We start from the raw sequence: 17,385 nt of genomic DNA on the forward strand, positions 1-17,385 counted from the left end.
TCCTTTCCTCTACTCACCTAGATGGGCTATGGGTCAAAATCCTCCTCCCTATGGGCTGCACCACAGCCTGCAGGGGAATCTGCTCCAGCACCTCCTCCTTCCTCAGCCTTGGTGCCTGCAGGGCTGTTGCTCTCACAACCTCTCCTTCCTCCCTGCCAGCTGCTGTTGCACAGCAGGGTTTACCCCTTTTATAGTATCTAATCACAGAGACCCTCCCGGCATCACTGGTTGGCTTGGCCTTAGCCAGTGGCAGGTCCATCCTGGAGCCCTCTGGAGCGGGCTCTGCCCAACACGGGGGCAGCTTCTGGTGTCTCCTCATAGAGGGTCATCCTGCAGGCCCGTGCAACCCAGACCTGGCCATGCAAACCTGCGACAAGGATGATGAGGTAGTACCAAGGGGAGCATGGGGGTCTCAAGAAAAGCATGAGGTAGGGAAAGCAACAGGAGGAGCTCAAATTTCAATGAGCTGAAGTCATTGCCATAGGCCCAGAGACCATCACCAAAGTCCCAGTGTGACTCTGCTGGTATGAGGCCAAGTACACAGCCTGCCTCTGGGTCAGGGCAATCCCAAGCACAGACTCGGGCTGGGCAGAGCAGGGGTTGAGAGCAGCCCTGAGGAGAAGGACTTGGGCATGTTGGTAGACAAAAATCTCAGTGTGCCCCAGCCTCTTGTACTGTCACCCAGAAAACCCCATGTCCTGCGCTGTCCCCACAGCGCGGGCAGCAGGGGACAAGTGGGATTCTGTACCTTTGCCCTGCTCAGGTGAGACCCCACCTGCAGAGCTGCCTCCAGCCCTTGAGTCCAGCATCAGAAGGATGTGGAGTGAGTCCAGAGAGGCCAAAGAGATGCTCAAAGTGCTGGAGCCCCTCTGCTCTGAGCTGGGCTGGGAGACCTGGGGGTGTTCAGCCTGGAGAAGAGAAGGCTCCAGGGAGACCTTAGAGACATCTCCAATACCTAAAGGGGCTCTAAGAGAGCTGAGGGATGACCTTGGACAAGGGCCTGGAATGCTAGGACAAGGAGAATGGCTTTTGACTGGCAAAGGACAGGGTTAGAAGAAACTCTTCCCTGTGGGGGTGGTAAGACCCTGGCACAGGTTGCCCAGAGCAGCTGTGGCTGCCTTGTCCCTGCAAGTGTCTGAGGCCAGGTTGGAGAGGGCTTGGTGCAACCTGGTCTAGTGGCAGGTGTCCCTGTCATCATTAATGGAAAAATTTATCTGGGAGGTAAAGGAACTCACAGAAGTACATTTTCAAGCCTTGCCTAGGAATTGTTCCTGATCTTCACAAAACAGGGCCTTCGATGGTTTGAAGAATAGTCTTTGAATGATCTCTACAGCCCAGCTCTAATGTCCCTCAGAGTGCTCCTTCCCACAGTATGTCACACCAGTGTGGCACAGATCCTGTGCAGGTGACATCCACTGCCACCAACAACAGGACCACTTTACCTACCACAAGGGAGAAGGAGCATGGATCATTCGATTTTTTCCCGCAAAAGATATGGAGCAGAAACCCTTCTTGTAAATCCTGCCAATTCTTTTTGAATAAGTACATACAAGCAAAGACGCCTTGCACAGACTCTGCCTTCTTGGAACCCTGGGGATGAGTGACAAAAGTCTAGCGGTGGACTGTTGCAGCCTGTATAGCTGCTAGAAAAGTCCAGGGTAAGGAAGCAAAAAGAACCTTTGCATGGTATCCACAGATGTTTAATTCAGCCGCACGGTGAGATGTTCCCAGTCCACAGGCACACTCAGGGGGACACCCGAGGTTTCTCCCTCGTGAGGGGTTAGGGGTGAACCTGGTCTCCAGGCAGTACAAAAATGAGGGCCAGTCAGGGAATAGGGAGGGAGTGGCTCAGGGACACAGGAACAGACATAGGAACAGGGGAAGGAGCCAAAAGGATCTTACCAGCTTTTTGAGGGAAGCTTCTTGTGTCTCCCTAAGCTAGGGGGTGCCCCCCAGGGTCCCCACAGTGGACCCCAGAGAACAATGCTGAATCCAGTCCTTTCTGACACCTTTGTTAGTTAATTGGGTGATGGGGCCAGGGCGTGCCCTCCCACAAACCAGGAGGAGTGGCTGATCTGCCAGAGAGAAGTGCTGCCATCCAGAGGGACAGTTCAGCAAGGGTGACAGTTCAATGACAAGAGCTGAGTCCTGTCCTTGGGAAGGAACAACCACAGGCACCGGTATCTGCTGGGGGCCACCCAGTTGGAAAACTGAAGTTTGGCAGGGTTCTGCTGGACCCCAGGATGCCCACGGGCCAGCAATGTGCTCCTGCAGCAATGCAGAACAGCGTCCTGGGCTGCACTGGGAGCTGTGTCACAGCTGGCCGAGGGAAGGGATCCTTTCCCTCTGCTCCACACCAGTGAGGCCAGCCCTGGGGTGCTGGGCCCAGAGCTGGGCTGCCCAGTACGGGACACAGGCACAGACTGGACAGAGTCCAGCACAGGGCCATGAAGGTGATGGAGGGACTGCAGCGTCTCTGCCATGAGGAGAGGCTGAGAGAACTGGGACTGCCCAGCCTGGAGCAGAGCAGGCTCAGGGCATCTCATCCATGGGGATAAAAACGTGGAGGGGAGGCAGCAGAGGGGACAAGGCCAGGGACAGCCCTGGGGGCCTCAGGCACAAAGTGACACACAGGAGGGGCCCTCTGAGCTCAGGAGACACTTCTGCACTGGGAGGGTGGCTGAGCACTGGTGCAGGTGCCCAGGGAAGTGGGGGAATCTCCATCCCCGGAGAGACTCAAAAGCCACCTGGACACATCCTGGGCAGCTGGCTCTAGGTGGCTCAGCTGGGGAGCAGGAGCTGGGCAAGGTGACCCAGCCTCCCCCAGCCTGAGATTCTGTGACTCTGAGAAAAAACAGGCTGCAGTTTCCTAAGGACAAATGAAAAAGCTCCACACACGGCAGGTTTCTCCTGCCCTCACCAAAGTGGTTCATGGCACGTGTCTCCCTTCTGCAGATTCCTCCCTGGAGTGAGGATGCTCCTCAAGGTCATGCCTTGAGGCTGAGAGAAATGTTTGCCCATGGTCATTGGTTTGGGTGAGTAGCATCAATCTTTAATAAAGACTTGGTTTTGCTGCCTTGACTGGAATTCCTTCAATGTTGCTTCAGATATAATGCACTGTACTGGAAGTTATAGGTCTCTGCCCTGGGTAGTAAATCACCCTGATATAGATCCATTAGTTTAATAGTGATCATAAGAAACTCTTTATTTTTCTATAAATATATCCTACATCGTATGGAACAGAGTTGTATAAAGGTTCTATACTATCTATCTACACCTATACTATCCTTTAAACATAAACTATTGGCTAGTCTAAAACTGCATCCAGCTGCAGCCTGGCTCCTCTCTGAGACGTTCAGGAAGCAAGGAGGTCCCTTCTGCACCTTTAATCTCCTGCCTGCTCCCTGCACAGCTCTCCAGGTGGTCCTGTTGGTCTTGGGCCAGCTGTGACTGCAGCAGGGACACCTGAAAGAGGCACAAGGCCCAGCTCAGACAAGCCCATGCTGGCAGGAGCACCTGCAGCCCCACGGTTCCGGCTCTCGGGACAGACACAGCCTCCAACTCCAGCCTTCACCAACACTCTGCCCTTGGGCAAGGGGAAAGGAACAGGCTCCCAGACAGAACAGAGCTCAGATGGTCAATAAGTCCAGCTCAAGGCTGGCAAACCCTTCCCACGTCCATTCCTCAGCCACCACAGGTCTATTAGAGAGACTTCCAACAGCATTGAAAAACCCAGCTCTGCTTTCCAAAGCACACATTAGGGCCACTCACCCCTTTCTCCACAGGCTGTGCATCAGCAGGAGGGCTACCACTCCCCTGAGCTACTGGAGGACTCTTCTATTTCTATAGTTGACCGATTTTGATGGGCAGACTTGGGGACAGGCAAGGTAAAGTAGTCTGGGGGGAACATTCTCCTGAAAGTTTGGGTTCTTCTCCTTTCAGGTTCCACCTGCACATTGGATGGGAGAGAAGGTCACAGAAAGCTGTCAGCAAACATGGAGCAAAAGGACCTCTGGACAGCAAGGCAAGGAGATCCCTACTCTGAGATCCTGAACTGCACCAGACAACACTGGGGGCAAAAAGCTCTCGCGGGGGGCTGTGCAAGAGAGGCCAGTGTGTGTGTGCAGGGACATGGCACCAGGGATGGGGCAGTGGAGTGAAGGTGCCCTTGTGAAAGCCAGGGGCTGCCACAAGAGAGAGAACAAACAAAGCAGTGTGCCAATAGCAGGGACAGGGAGAGGCAAGGGAATGAGCAGATGTCTCCAAAGCACTGCCTGGGCTGAGGTGCCAAGTTCCAGAGGAGCCTGAGGCTCTGCAGAGGCAGTGAAAGCCCAATTTACCTGCTCACCACTTCTCCTGGCCTCGGTGGTAGATTGACGCTTCTCCGTCTTGTATTCTGCTGCTGCTGTAACCAGATCCCGCACATATTCCAGGCCCTTCCGGGAGTCCTCTGACACCGGCTTCCCTTCTGCTCCAACAGCCTGCTGGGTATGCAGAGAGGAGATGATTCCCATATTTCAAACACCACAGAAGCTGTCCCACAGAAATCTCCGTCTCGGGAAGCATCCTAGAAGCACCGGCAGTGCAGCTGCTGTTCAGCCCTCGGAACAAAACTCTGCTCCCTTTAGACCATTCTTTAGCTGACCTGCTGAATCCCTTGGAATGCCACGGCATGACCAGCCCATGCTGCCTCCCCTTGCAAGGGCACGGGAAGAGACGCTCCCATGCCCAGCTTTTGGCCTGGAGCTGAACAGCAAGCTCCAGAGCTGGATCAGTCATTCCAGGCATGCCAGGAAACAATCTGGCAGTCAGTGGTCTCTGGCTGGAGCCAGGCAGACAGACAAGGCTGCCTGCTGCAGCCCAGGCTGCTTTACCCAAGCAGGCCTGCACTGACAGGGATAGAGACCCACCTCTTCATGGGAAACATCATTGGAATAATTCAGGGACACTGCAATGGACTGAAGGACAATGCCAGTGTCTGCCTGGATCTTTCCCTTCAGGATGTCCAAGTGTTTCTTCAGAACCCCTTTGGCAAGCTCGCTCTTGTTCAGTGCAGCAGTCAGTACCTGTGTGTTGTCCCTCGATTTCTTCAAAGCAGCAGCCCCATGCTCCAGATCTTTCTGCATGCCATCCCTCTCCCCCTCCAATTCTTCATTATTTTCCCTATGCTTTCCAATCTCATAGGCATGCATTACATTCTTCTTTTCCAGATCTCTCATCTGCTGCTGGTACAATTCCTGTCCATGATGCCAAAACAGGGAGAAAAAGGGTCACTCATTCCCTCTCTTGGTTTGCTTTTCATACCAGATATGGACTCCTGCAGCAGGGGCAGGCACAGGCTGCCCCTCTCTCTCTGCCCCTCGGGAAGCTGCAGACCTTAGCTGGGATCCCCCTTGATGCTGCATCTTTCCCAGCTCACTCAGCCCCTCCCAGCTTCCTTTCTGCCCTTCCCCGACCTCCTGCAGCTCCACTCCAGTGCTCCTTTGGGGAGGAGCTGCCAGAACGGCAGCCAGGATTTCAAGTGCACGCAAAGCAGGATTCAGGCAGTGCCAGGAGGATGTGCTCTCCATCAGGGAGGAAGGGAAGAGCAAACACCCCCAGCCTTTCTTTCCCTGGGGCTGGGCTGACAGGAGTGGTTTTCCACCTCTCCTGTGTAGAGTTTCCATGGCTCCATCCCTGAGAGCCCCACTGCCCTCTCTGGGAGCAGCAATGGCCAGGTCAGTCTGTCATTCTCTGCTGCCACTCAGGACGAGTTCTCCCCTTGCAGGCACACGTCCTGGTGGGGATCAGCACTTGGCTTTCCTCTCCTCTCTCCCCACTAGCTGCTCTCACATGGCCAAGGCCAAACACCTTTCTATTAACAGCAAACTTGGGACTCTCCCCTCCTAGTCCAGATATCAAGAAATCTGAACATGGGTTTGGACACCAGGAATTCCCCAAACCATGCAATGTCAATAGGGACAGTGAGGACATTGAGAACTAAAGGTTCTAGGGCACAGAAGCCCAGCATGGAGGAAAATCAGCAGCCTCAGCATTAAGTGCCTTCGCCATGACTACAGCATCTTCTCCTCCTTATTCAGAAGAACGGAATTACAAAAGTTAAACTGGAAAAAGGCGCCCCTTAGAACTGTGAACACAAGGTCCAAACGTAGCTAGGAAATGGCCCTTTGTGGCATCTGCCAATCTCACCAGCACATCCTTCCTTTCCTTCTCCAGGTCCTCCAATTTCCTCTGCAGAGATTCCACCTCCTGACGAAGAGTCACAGCCTCTTCCTGCCTTTCAGTGGCCTCTTTCTCCAGGGCAATTTGGCGAGAGATGTGCCTGGCTTCTGCTTTAAACCACTCTGCAGCAGAGAAGGGGAAAGGTGAGGGGAAAGGGGAAGGGGAAAAGCAAAGCAAAGCCAAACTGATGTGCATCCTGCAGAGACAACAGCACTGTCTTCTCTGCTTGCCTGTGTTTGCTAGGCTCCAAGCCCACAAAGGTTCCAAAGCTGACAGAAATGAAGGAAACGTCTCAGCCCAGAAAAAGGAAGGAATGAAAGGGGCAAAGTTCAGAGGGATAGGAAAGTGTGTTTGCTCTTGGCCTTGTGCAGAGTGAGCAAGGCAAGAGAGATGAAGGAGAGGGGATGCCTGTGCAGGCCTGCTCCAGTGAGGCCAGTAGCCTGGAGGCTCTGGCAGGGCCTGGAGTTTGGGGCAATGGAGCTGAGGCATCCAGCTACAGCTCCTTAGCACAGACACGGCACCTGAGAGGCACCAGCTGTGCACGGGATCAGCCCTAGCACAGCCAGGTGGCACTGCCAGCCACAGCATCTTTCTCAAGAGAAAGCTTCCACTGCCGCTGGCTGGATAAATCTCCTGCTGCTCGTTTTTCCCTCTCTGCCATTTCAGGGCAGTGCCCTTTTCCTCTGCATGGGATCGGAGATCCTCGCTGGTGAGACAGGATGGGGCAGTGTGTGGGAGAGGAGATGTGCCATACCTTGCACATCTTCCTCCATCTGTTTCCGCAGCTCCTGATTGTGGGCTCTGAGATTGTCCCTCTGAGCCTGTGTCTTCCTCAGCTCCAGCACCACGGCCTTACACTGTGTGGCCATGGCCTCTGCTCTTTTCTCGGAGCACTGGAGCCTCCTACGCAGCTCAGACACCTCAGTTTCCAGCAGCTGCTTCTCATGACTTGCCTGGTGATCTCTCTTCTCTATCTCGGCCAGCAGCGTGGCCTGCACCTGGAAGATGGATGCACACAGCCTCAGTGACAGGGCTGCTCCTGAGGGAGCACAGTGGGGCGCAGGGAGAGCAACAGAGAAGAAATTATTTCAGGCAAAAATCACGCCAAACCCAGAAGGCACAGAAGCAAGGATTCCAATGGAGACAAATGCAGAGAAAACAAGTAAGGGAGGCACTGGGCATCCTTGGGCAGCAGCTCTGAACAGCGGCTAAACTGGATGTGCTGGAAGTGCCCTGCCCAGCCTGCCACAGCCACCTCTGTGTCCCCACATTGCTCAGTGCCCGGCACAGGCCCACACTCTGTCTGGGACAGCACTGCTAACAGAGGGACAGAGAAGCCTCAGAGGAGTCTGCTGCTGCTTCTCTTCCCAGACTTCCTGCTGGGACCCAGGAGAGGATGGTGGAAAACTTCTGCAGCAGACACTAAATCCAGCCTCAGGGTGCAGCAGCAGCCCCGGGCAGAACACGGCAGCTGTGGATGCTACTGGGAGGGGAAAGAGGTTGGAGCCTCCAAGCCAAAGGTGCTGTTGTGTGTTCCTGAAGAAGAGGATGCCACTGCACAGCTTACCTGGTCGTTGCGCTCCTCCAGTTCTCTTCTCTGCTGAGAACGGAGCAGCTCTGCCTGCTTAAGAGCAGAAAATAACTGAGACACTCGAGTTTTCAGTGCCAGGTTCTGTTCTGCCAGTGTTCTGAGGCAATGGTTCTTCTCCTCCAGAGACAGAATCAGCCTAGAAAGAAAGTATGCAACACATCGTTACACAGTATCACATTTTATCAACTCTTAGGACTTGCACCAGCTCAGGGGAAAACTGCTCTGTCTGATGAGGTTTGTCTGAACAACTTGGCCGTTTGTTCCCCCTGCAGTCCCAGCCCAGCATGTGCCTACTCTGCTTTGTCCCTGAAGGAACAGTGAGTTCCTGCCTACATGCCCTACCTTCTTTTTGTGATGGAAATGTGAAAACAAACATAACAATGTCTTGTCATGTAGACATTGGGGGAGAGGAACAATTTCCTTCTGACTAACCAGGCTCCAAACAGGGAGGTTTGGTCAACATGGAGGAGATATTTCCTTCCCTGTCTTACACATCCAGGTAGGACGAGCAGCACCCTACAGCCAGGGGATCTCTGACAAGTTCCCTAAGATTTACCAGCACCTATCCTACTTTCAGCTGGAGAAACAAAGGCCAAAGTGGCAACCGAGGCTTGGAGCACAACCTGATGGAAGATGCAGAAGGCTCCAGGCAAGCAGGAGTGCCCTGCCTTTTCTTTGTCTTCTTCTTGGAGCAAGAATCCTGTGGCACTGAAGCCTGGCAGGACTTGATCAGCTGCAGGAGCCCCCCACACCGTGGTGCTGTTTCTTGCATTCTTGGCACAGTCAGAAATGCCTGTGACTGTGCAGGGTGGCAGGGACCCTGCTTGATCCCCTGCAGGCCGCGGGGGACATTTGATGAGGAAGGATGCAACAGAAACATTCTTGTTTCTGGGCTGCCTCCGAGGGCAATCTGGCCTCGATCAGCAATCAGGGCCTTAAGATGGTTCTGCCCAGAAATAGCATCAGATGCCAGGCTGATCCAGGTGCCAAAGGCTTCAAGTTACAGGACCCAAGGTGGAGCTGATGGATGTATCCAGCTCCTTACAGTGCAGCTCGGGCAGTGACTACACCCACACCTAACCACACAATACCCCCTAGAGGAAAAGGGCGACCCCAAAAGCCTTTGTCTTCAGAAGAACTCTGTCTGAAGGCTTAATAGAAAGGAAAGTGAAACTCCACCTCCAGACATTGAGACATGACTGCATGAAGAGTTCAGAATCTGCCATTCAGGAAATGCTGCCAGAGCCCCTAGCAGGTGAAAGATGGCAAAGAGGGAATCCATTCACCACAATGCAGAGTCCCACAGGCTTTCATTTACCTGGCTTTTTCCCTCTCTAGGGCATTGACGGAAGCCTGCAATTCTGAATTTTGCTGAGCCACTTCTTCCCACTGACTCCACTCCCTGTCCAAGTCCTGCAGATGCCCTTGCAGCTCCTTTTGCCGTTTTTTTTCCTCCTCCAGCAGCTTCTGGATGCGCTCAATCTCCAACAGCTTCTGCCTGGAGTCTTCCTGGGCCTCCCTCCCATCTTGCTGGGCTCTCTGCACAGTCATTTCCTGGCACTCTCGGGAGGCTGCCAGCTGAGATGTCAACTCTCCCACCTCCAGTCAAAGAGAACAAAGCAGTCAGAGGCTAGAGCCACAGCTTCTCACTCTCAGCCACAGCACAGGCTCTGAGCAAAGGTAAAGGACAATTTCCATTTCTCCCTGTCTTGAGAGCACCAGATTCACAAAGCATATGGACAACTTGTTTCAGTCTCTCAGTGGCCCACTAACAAGGGCACCTGAAAAAGCACCTGCCAAGCCAAGGCTAGCAAGAAGAGGCCAGCAGGAATCCATGCTGGTGGTTGCTGGCCAACAGCGCAGAGGACTAGCCCAGCTGTCCAGAGCAGCAGCTGACATTCAGCAGAGGATTGAGTGCTCTCCAGAGCAGCTGCCATTGAGCCCCCAGAGCATGAGTCAGCCCCAGGGCTCACCCCAGCAGCTGCTGCTCTGCCATGAAAAAGCAAGAAGGCCACAGACCCCTGGCTGCATGACTGCAGTGTCACTGCAGTTTTACTCACCTGCTTTTGTAGAGCCTCCCTCTGCTCAAGGAGGAGATTCATTTCCTCTTTGAGGCCTTGTAGATCTTCCTCATGCCTCCTCTGCACTGCCTGGACTTCTCTGCGAGCTCCCTGCAGCTCTTCTTTCAGCTCTCCCTCCACACGCTTTCTGGTCATCTGCAGCTGAGCCATCTGCTGCTGAGCAGCAAACAGCCTGGATTGCAGTCTCTCCTTTGCTGACCTACAAGTTACAAATGTGGACACACATGAGTTGCTTGCTCCAGATGCCCACAGCCCGTTATTCCAGGACAACGTGGCTCAAGATCCCCACACCTGTGTATGGAAAATGGGTCACCTGGAAACTCATCCAGAGAAGGCACATCTGGGCCATTTCAAGAGCAGAGCAGGGCCCTCTGAGGGACTGCCCAGGCCTTCCTTATGGCCTGGCCTAGCACAGACTGCCCAGCCCAAGCTGGCCTCAACAGCCAAACCTTCAGTTGCTGTTCCTGACCTATGACACTGGGTAGCTGTGCCCAAACAGGCTGGAGCAAGGAGCAAAAGCCCAACCCTGCTCACAGCCTTTCTCTCATCAGCACTTCCAAGCTGCTCTGCAGGGGGAGAGAACAGATTCTTGTCCTGGCTGACTCCTGACATTTTAATGCTCTTGATAATGGACATAAAGGTACATCATCCTCCAGACACCCAGTATTTAAGAGGCTGCAGAACTACTTTGCACATACAGTAAAATCTCATGGTCATGGCAGCACTTGTAAAAAATCACAACAGCCTTTTGCCTGAACAACAACTACCTGAATGCAGAGACTGCACTTTCAACTCTTGCAAGGTCATGGAGTAGACTTGCCACCTTTATTTTAGTGTTGCTGGCTAAGCAGGCAGTAGCCCAAGGGACTTGTCCTTCCTTACAGAGTGAGAGGGACCATCCAAAGGCACCTTGGAGGCTTTGGCAGCTGGCTGCCCATCAACAATCAGCAAGAGTGCCCAGAGGCTGTTGAGAATTCCAAAGAGCTTTCCCTGCTGCTCTCTAACCAGCATTAGGTCCTGTCCCACACTTCTCAAGAGTGTGCTTGGAAGCAGAAATGCCTCAAGCAGGAACCTTTGGCTTCACCCTGAATGGCAGTGTGCTACGCCCAAAGTGCCAAGGTAAGATCCTGGAATGCTGAAGATGAAGCTTCCTGATCTGAAGATCAGGATCATGTCAAGCTACTTGGAAAGGAACGAGGGATGTTCAATGCCCAGAACAAGGAACCAAACCCAAAAGAAACTTGAGGTTTCACTCAGCATCTGCATGGTTGAACTACTACTCAGTTCAGAGCTGGGTGGATTGCTGTGGACATCCCACAGGAGTGTGCTCGGCGGCAAAAACAGGAGCCCAAGGCTCACAAGAGCTTTGCTGGCTTTAGGTGTTAGAAAATCAACATTCATATCATGGGTATTGTTTTTGTTTTTTTTTCTTGAGACTCTTCCATATTCTGTCCACAGAATGTAAAAACATCTGAAAAGGCTCAGCTCCCTGCCTTTACCTGGTCTCTGCCAGCTGCCTGGCAAGGTTTTGTCGGAGCCGCTCGGTGGCTGCCAGTCGGCCCTCAAGGTCAGCCTTGTGGCCCAGCAGCTCCTCCTCTCGCCACACCTGGGCCACTTCATGCCCTTGGTCAGAGGATTCCTGGCTCAGATGCTCCAGAGACCAGCTGGATGACTCTTCCTCCAGGGAATCCTGCAAGTGGGACAAGGTACAGCTCGAGCCCTTCCTCAGGAGCCCTGTGCAGAGCCAGCCAGTGCCACCTCGCAGGCAGCCAGAGGACAAGGAGCACCTGTGCCCTGGGCTCAAAGTTTCACATCATCTGCCCTCTGCAGCTCTGATAACCTGGGCTGCCAAAAGCCTCTGGCACTGTTACCTTGGAAGTGCTGTGTCAGGCCCTGCTGCCTTGCCTGGGCCCATGACAGCTCCTTCCCAACAAACATCCCTACTCCAAATTCTGCGTTGTCACCCAAAAATACTGCATCTTCCACATCTGCCAATACAATTTACTCTAAGCACCAGGAGTGCTGTTGCTTTTCAGCCATTGATCCAAATCTCAGCTGGGTTTAATCTGCTCACTTGTTTTTTTTTTTTCCCACAACAAACCCAAACCACCACATGTGGCAGCCCCTTTCATGGGCGCAGGAGGTGACGCTCCCATGCCCAGCTTTTGGCCTGGAGCTGAACAGCAAGCTCCAGAGCTGGATCAGTCATTCCAGGCGTGCCAGGAAACAATCTGGCAGTCAGTGGTCTCTGGCTGGAGCCAGGCAGACAGACAAGGCTGCCTGCTGCAGCCCAGGCTGCTTTACCCAAGCAGGCCTGCACTGACAGGGATAGAGACCCACCTCTTCATGGGAAACATCATTGGAATAATTCAGGGACACTGCAATGGACTGAAGGACAATGCCAGTGTCTGCCTGGATCTTTCCCTTCAGGATGTCCAAGTGTTTCTTCAGAACCCCTTTGGCAAGCTCGCTCTTGTTCAGTGCAGCAGTCAGTACCTGTGTGTTGTCCCTCGATTTCTTCAAAGCAGCAGCCCCATGCTCCAGATCTTTCTGCATGCCATCCCTCTCCCCTTCCAATTCTTCATTATTTTCCCTATGACTTCCAATCTCATGTGCACGCATTACATTCTTCTTTTCCAGATCTCTCATCTGCTGCTGGTACAATTCCTGTCCATGCTGCCAAAACAGGGAGAAAAAGGGTCACTCATTCCCTCTCTTGGTTTGCTTTTCATACCAGATCTGGACTCCTGCAGCAGGGGCAGGCACAGGCTGCCCCTCTCTCTCTGCCCCTCGGGAAGCTGCAGACCTTAGCTGGGATCCCCCTTGATGCTGCATCTTTCCCAGCTCACTCAGCCCCTCCCAGCTTCCTTTCTGCCCTTCCCCGACCTCCTGCAGCTCCACTCCAGTGCTCCTTTGGGGAGGAGCTGCCAGAACGGCAGCCAGGATTTCAAGTGCACGCTAAGCAGGATTCAGGCAGTGCCACGAGGATGTGCTCTCCATCAGGGAGGAAGGGAAGAGCAAAGACCCTCAGCCTTTCTTTCCCTGGGGCTGGGCTGACAGGAGTGGTTTTCCACCTCGCCTGTGTAGAGTTTCCATGGCTCCATCCCTGAGAGCCCCACTGCCCTCTCTGGGAGCAGCAATGGCCAGGTCAGTCTGTCATTCTCTGCTGCCACTCAGGACTAGTTCTCCCCTTGCAGGCACACGTCCTGGTGGGGATCAGCACTTGGCTTTCCTCTCCTCTCTCCCCACTAGCTGCTCTCACATGGCCAAGGCCACCTTTCTATTAACAGCAAACTTGGGACTCTCCCCTCCCCGTCCAGATATCAAGAAATCTGAACATGGGTTTGGACACCAAGAATTCCCCAAACCATGCAATGTCAATAGGGACGGTGAGGACATTGAGAACTAAAGGTTCTAGGGCACAGAAGCCCAGCATGGAGGAAAATCAGCAGCCTCAGCATTAAGTGCCTTCGCCATGACTACAGCATCTTCTCCTCCTTATTCAGAAGAACGGAATTACAAAAGTTAAACTGGAAAAAGGCGCCCCTTAGAACTGTGAACACAAGGTCCAAACGTAGCTAGGAAATGGCCCTTTGTGGCATCTGCCAATCTCACCAGCACATCCTTCCTTTCCTTCTCCAGGTCCTCCAATTTCCTCTTCAGAGATTCCACCTCCTGACGAAGAGTCACAGCCTCTTCCTGCCTTTCAGTGGCCTCTTTCTCCAGGGCAATTTGGCGAGAGATGTGCCTGGCTTCTGCTTTAAACCACTCTGCAGCAGAGAAGGGGAAAGGTGAGGGGAAAGGGGAAGGGGAAAAGCAAAGCAAAGCCAAACTGATGTGCATCCTGCAGAGACAACAGCACTGTCTTCACTGCTTGCCTGTGTTTGCCAGGCTCCAAGCCCACAAAGGTTCCAAAGCTGACAGAAATGAAGGAAACTTCTCAGCCCAGAAAAAGGAAGGAATGAAAGGGGCAAGGTTCAGAGGGATAGGAAAGTGTGTTTGCTCTTGGCCTTGTGCAGAGTGAGCAAGGCAAGAGAGATGAAGGAGAGGGGATGCCTGTGCAGGCCTGCTCCAGTGAGGCCAGTAGCCTGGAGGCTCTGGCAGGGCCTGGAGTTTGGGGCAATGGAGCTGAGGCATCCAGCTACAGCTCCTTAGCACAGACACGGCACCTGAGAGGCACCAGCTGTGCACGGGATCAGCCCTAGCACAGCCAGGTGGCACTGCCAGCCACAGCATCTTTCTCAAGAGAAAGCTTCCACTGCCGCTGGCTGGATAAATCTCCTGCTGCTCGTTTTTCCCTCTCTGCCATTTCAGGGCAGTGCCCTTTTCCTCTGCATGGGATCGGAGATCCTCGCTGGTGAGACAGGATGGGGCAGTGTGTGGGAGAGGAGATGTGCCATACCTTGCACATCTTCCTCCATCTGTTTCCGCAGCTCCTGATTGTGGGCTCTGAGATTGTCCCTCTGAGCCTGTGTCTTCCTCAGCTCCAGCACCACGGCCTTACACTGTGTGGCCATGGCCTCTGCTCTTTTCTCGGAGCACTGGAGCCTCCTACGCAGCTCAGACACCTCAGTTTCCAGCAGCTGCTTCTCATGACTTGCCTGGTGATCTCTCTTCTCTATCTCGGCCAGCAGCGTGGCCTGCACCTGGAAGATGGATGCACACAGCCTCAGCAACAGGGCTGCTCCTGAGGGAGCACAGTGGGGCGCAGGGAGAGCAACAGAGAAGAAATTATTTCAGGCAAAAAACACGCCAAACCCAGAAGGCACAGAAGCAAGGATTCCAATGGAGACAAATGCAGAGAAAACAAGTAAGGGAGGCACTGGGCATCCTTGGGCAGCAGCTCTGAACAGCGGCTAAACTGGATGTGCTGGAAGTGCCCTGCCCAGCCTGCCACAGCCACCTCTGTGTCCCCACATTGCTCAGTGCCCGGCACAGGCCCACACTCTGTCTGGGACAGCACTGCTAACAGAGGGACAGAGAAGCCTCAGAGGAGTCTGCTGCTGCTTCTCTTCCCAGACTTCCTGCTGGGACCCGGGAGAGGATGGGGGAAAACTTCTGCAGCAGACACCAAATCCAGCCTCAGGGTGCAGAGGCAGCCCGGGGCAGAACACGGCAGCTGTGGATGCTGCTGGGAGGGGAAAGAGGTTGGAGCCTCTAAGCCAAAGGTGCTGTTGTGTGTTCCTGAAGAAGATGAATGCCACTGCACAGCTTACCTGGTCATTGACCTCCTGAACTTCTCTTCTCTGCTGAGAACAGAGCTGCTCTGCCTGCTTAAGAGCAGAAAATAACTGAGACACTCGAGTTTTCATTGCGAGGTTCTGTTCTGCCAGTGTTCTGAGGCACTGGTTCTTCTCCTCCAGAGACAGAATCAGCCTAGAAAGAAAGTATGCAACACATCGTTACACAGTATCACATTTAATCAACTCTTAGGACTTGCACCAGCTCAGGGGAAAACTGCTCTGTCTGATGAGGTTTGTCTGAACAACTTGGCTGTTTGTTCCCCCTGCAGTCCCAGCCCAGCATGTGCCTACTCTGCTTTGTCCCTGAAAGAACAGTGAGTTCCTGCCTACATGCCCTACCTTCTTTTTGTGATGGAAATGTGAAAACAAACATAACAAAGTCTTGCCATGTAGACATTGGGGGAGAGGAACAATTTCCTTCTGACTAACCAGGCTCCAAACAGGGAGGTTTGGTCAACATGGAGGAGATATTTCCTTCCCCGTCTTACACATCCAGGTAGGACGAGCAGCACCCTACAGCCAGGGGATCTCTGACAAGTTCCCTAAGATTTACCAGGACCCATTCTACTTTCAGCTGGAGAAACAAAGGCCAAAGTGGCAACCGAGGCTTGGAGCACAACCTGATGGAAGATGCAGAAGGCTCCAGGCAAGCAGGAGTGCCCTGCCTTTCCTTTGTCTTCTTCTTGGAGCAAGAATCCTGTGGCACTGAAGCCTGGCAGGACTTGATCAGCTGCAGGAGCCCCCCACACCGTGGTGCTGTTTCTTGCATTCTTGGCACAGTCAGAAATGCCTGTGACTGTGCAGGGTGGCAGGGATCCTGCTTGATCCCCTGCAGGCCGCGGGGGACATTTGATGAGGAAGGATGCAACAGAAACATTCTTGTTTCTGGGCTGCCTCCGAGGGCAATCTGGCCTCGATCAGCAATCAGGGCCTTAAGATGGTTCTGCCCAGAAATAGCATCAGATGCCAGGCTGATCCAGGTGCCAAAGGCTTCAAGTTACAGGACCCAAGGTGGAGCTGATGGATGTATCCAGCTCCTTACAGTGCAGCTCGGGCAGTGACAACACCCCCACCTAACCACACAATACACCCTAGAGGAAAAGGGCGACCCCAAAAGCCTTTGTCTTCAGAAGAACTCTGTCTGAAGGCTTAATAGAAAGGAAAGTGAAACTCCACCTCCAGACATTGAGACATGACTGCATGAAGAGTTCAGAATCTGCCATTCAGGAAATACTGCCAGAGCCCCTAGCAGGTGAAAGATGGCAAAGAGGGAATCCATTCACCACAATGCAGAGTCCCACAGGTTTTCATTTACCTGGCTTTTTCCCTCTCTAGGGCAGTGACGGAAGCCTGCAATTCTGAATTTTGCTGAGCCACTTCTTCCCACTGACTCCACTCCCTGTCCAAGTCCTGCAGATGCCCCTGCAGCTCCTTTTTCCGTTTTTTTTCCTCCTCCAGCAGCTTCTGGATGTGCTCAATCTCCAAGAGCTTCCTCCTGGACTCCTCCTGGGCCTCCCTCCCATCTTGCTGGGCTCTCTGCGCAGAGGTTTCCTGGCACTCTCGGGAGGCTGCCAGCTGAAATGTCAACTCTCCCACCTCCAGTCAAAGAGAACAAAGCAGTCAGAGGCTAGAGCCACAGCTGCTCACTCTCAGCCATAGCACAGGCTGTCAGCCCTGTGGCCCAGCAGCTCCTCCTCTCGCCACACCTGGGCCACTTCATGCCCTTGGTCAGAGGATTCCTGACTCAGATGCTCCAGAGACCAGCTGGATGACTCTTGCTCCAGGGAAACCTGCAAGTGGGACAAGGTACAGCTCGAGCCCTTCCTCAGGAGCCCTGTGCAGAGCCAGCCAGTGCCACCTCGCAGGCAGCCAGAGGACAAGGAGCACCTGTGCCCTGGGCTCAAAGTTTCACATCATCTGCCCTCTGCAGCTCTGATAACCTGGGCTGCCAAAAGCCTCTGGCACTGTTACCTTGGAAGTGCTGTGTCAGGCCCTGCTGCCTTGCCTGGGCCCATGACAGCTCTGTCCCAACAAACATCCCTACTCCAAATTCTGCATTGTCACCCTAAACCACTGCATCTTCCACAACAGCCACTTGGCAAATAAAATTTCTTTCTGGATCTATTTCACTGCTGGACATTTTCAGGAATGTAGGGGAAAACAAGTTGGCTTGCTGAATCAAGGGAAAATACATAGGATTTCCCCCTTCTAGAACAAAACCCACATCCAAGTGTCACCTCCTCACATA

This window comes from Haemorhous mexicanus, chromosome 18, assembly GCF_027477595.1.
Source record: "Haemorhous mexicanus isolate bHaeMex1 chromosome 18, bHaeMex1.pri, whole genome shotgun sequence".
In the NCBI taxonomy this organism is placed as follows: domain Eukaryota; kingdom Metazoa; phylum Chordata; class Aves; order Passeriformes; family Fringillidae; genus Haemorhous; species Haemorhous mexicanus.